This window comes from Oryx dammah, unplaced genomic scaffold, assembly GCF_014754425.2.
Source record: "Oryx dammah isolate SB20612 unplaced genomic scaffold, SCBI_Odam_1.1 HiC_scaffold_17, whole genome shotgun sequence".
In the NCBI taxonomy this organism is placed as follows: Eukaryota; Metazoa; Chordata; class Mammalia; order Artiodactyla; family Bovidae; genus Oryx; species Oryx dammah.
Genome location: NW_024070201.1, coordinates 47,003,436 through 47,005,969, shown reverse-complemented (window position 1 = coordinate 47,005,969; position 2,534 = coordinate 47,003,436). Strand labels below are relative to the sequence as shown.

At 41.8% G+C, this 2,534-nt stretch overlaps 1 pseudogene; it reads left to right on the top strand.

Annotated features, from left to right (window-relative positions):
- The first annotated feature begins 1,240 nt into the window (after positions 1-1,240).
- LOC120876622 lies at positions 1,241-2,165 on the top strand (annotated as a pseudogene).
- The last annotated feature ends 369 nt before the right edge of the window (positions 2,166-2,534 follow it).

Sequence of the window (2,534 nt, the reverse complement as noted above, 5' to 3'; positions counted from 1 at the left end):
ACCATTCCTTACCATCATATCAACAGGACTCCAGCATAATAACAGCGGATTGCAGTTGAAAAAGTTGCATACTTCATTTCATGATGATGTGTTCTTAGGGAAGCCTACAGACAACAGGGACATCAAAATTCAAAACAAAACAAGGGCACTAGAGAAATTTGAAGTCTCCATCACTGATGGCATCAACAAACATTAAACATATTCCAACTCCTAGCCTCTCTTATCAATTCATGTATTCCTCAGTGTGATCACAAATCATGGTTTTAAATAATTTCAGACTTCTTATCTGCTTCGCTGGTATAAATAAGTAGAGAAAATCAAGAAGAACACTCAGGGCAACGTATCCAGAGTAGACAGTTCCCCTTGTTGTCACAGAGAAATGGACAGAATTCCCTGGAAGCACAAGATGCAAGCTTATTCTGCCTGTTCTCTCTATGAAATAACTTTTGGATATTTTAATTTGGATTGAGCTCTTATTTCTGTTGCAGATCCCTTGCATTTCCATTCAGCTTCCTGAAGTAATCATATATGTGTGTGTTGTTTTGTTTTTTTCATCCCTGGAAAACTATAATCCAGAGCTTGGCTATAATCCACTCCTCAAAAGAGCTGGAACTGATTGAGTTTCTTGTCTACAATAGTATTTTTTATCTTGAGCATGTTTTTGTCCTTGTCATCATCTCACTACCTTTAATCAATACTAAAATGGTTTGAATAGAACTCCTTCCTTGTCTGGTGCTTAGCTACACTCCATGGATCATTCTGGGTGAAGGAGAATGGGAGAGACGGATGCCATTGTAGAGGAAAACATGGGAAGAGCAAAGGGTAAAAACGGGGAATGAGTGGAAAATAGTGTTGAGGATGGAGGAGGACCTAACAAAGGAAGGATGTCTCAGGAACCAACATGTTATCATACACTCAATATACATCTTCCTTGCTGACCATCAGCTGACCTGACTCCACCCCTGAGGGACACAGCCTAACCTTGACCAATGACTTCTAAGACAGGGGGAGCAAGGAAGCAGAATTTCAGCAGTAGAGAATAAAAGGCCACACCATCCAGCAGTAGCACAGACTTGCTTCTGATGCTTCTGTAATCACCTGTAAGCTCCAAAACTTGACATCATGGTGGATTTTACTGCCGAGAAGAAAGCTGCTGTCACTAGCTTGTGGGGTAAAGTGAATGCGGAAGAGGCTGGAGGCGAGGCTCTGGGCAGGTAGGAAGTGGACTTCATGGGGGAGGATGGCGCTCACCACCACTGCTTCTCAGTTTCTGCTAACTGGCTTCCCAGGTATGGAGAAGGCACATCGCTGGATCTCCATTCCTTTGTTGATGGTTTATGTCCCCATTCTTCTTGGTAGTGGAACCCTTCTCTTCCCATTAAGGATTACCATAACCTCCATGAGCCCATGTACTATTTCTTAGCTATGTTGGCAGCCACCAACCTTGGAGTGACACTGATCATGATGCCCACAGTTTCGGGCATCCTGTGGTTGAATCACAGAGAGACTAGCCACAGGGCCTGCTTCTCTCAGGCCTACTTTATTCATACTCTTTCTATCATAGAGTCTGGTGTTTTGCTTGCCATGGCCTATGATGGCTTCATTGCCATCTGCAACCCCTTGAGATATACCTCCATCCTGACCAACAGCGGGGTAATAAAGATTGGGATGGGGGTATTGACAAGGGCCGGTCTGTCAATTACACCAATAATTCTTCACCTTCCCTGGTTCCCCTATTGTTAAGCCCATGTACTCTCTCATGCTTTCTGTCTGCACCAAGATGTCATCAATTTACCGTGTGCCAATATCATTGTCAATCGTCTCTGTCTTGTTGTGGTTGTATTTGCAATGGTCTTGTTGAACTTCCTTGTCATCTTTTTCTCCTACATTTTGATCTTCAAGACTGTCACGGGCATTGCTTCTGGAGAAGAAAGGGCCAAGGACCTCAACACTTCTGCTGCATCCCGGTATTCTATGCCACTGTCGTTGGTCTGACATTTATTCATAGGTTTGGAAGACATGCTCCTCATGTGGTCCACATCACGATGAGCATTATCTGCTTCCTTTTCCCACTTTTTATGAATCCTGTCACCTACAGCATTAAAACCAAGCAGATCCAGACTGGTATAATTCGTTTTTTCTCTCTGCTTCATTCTAGAGCATAACTTTGACTCACTGTTCTCTGAAGAATAATTCAGGGAACTTGGGCAAGCTGACAGCTTTGTTAATGGTAGCAACTAAGGAAAACCAAGTTAATATAACCAACCTCTCTGCTATTTAGAGGATCATATCACACTATCCATTTGTAGCTGAATTGTATATTATATAATATACATATACTAAACATATATCTCAATTGTCCAACTGATCTTTGCTGTTTTCCCAGATAACTCATTCTGTTGAATGAACCTATGGCACCCAATATATGATTCTTGGATTTACAGTATGGGCCACTAGTATTTAAATCAAAGCTCATTGTTTTTCAATATGTTTTGTATGTATAGGCTTTGATATATTTAGGAAAAACTCACTCA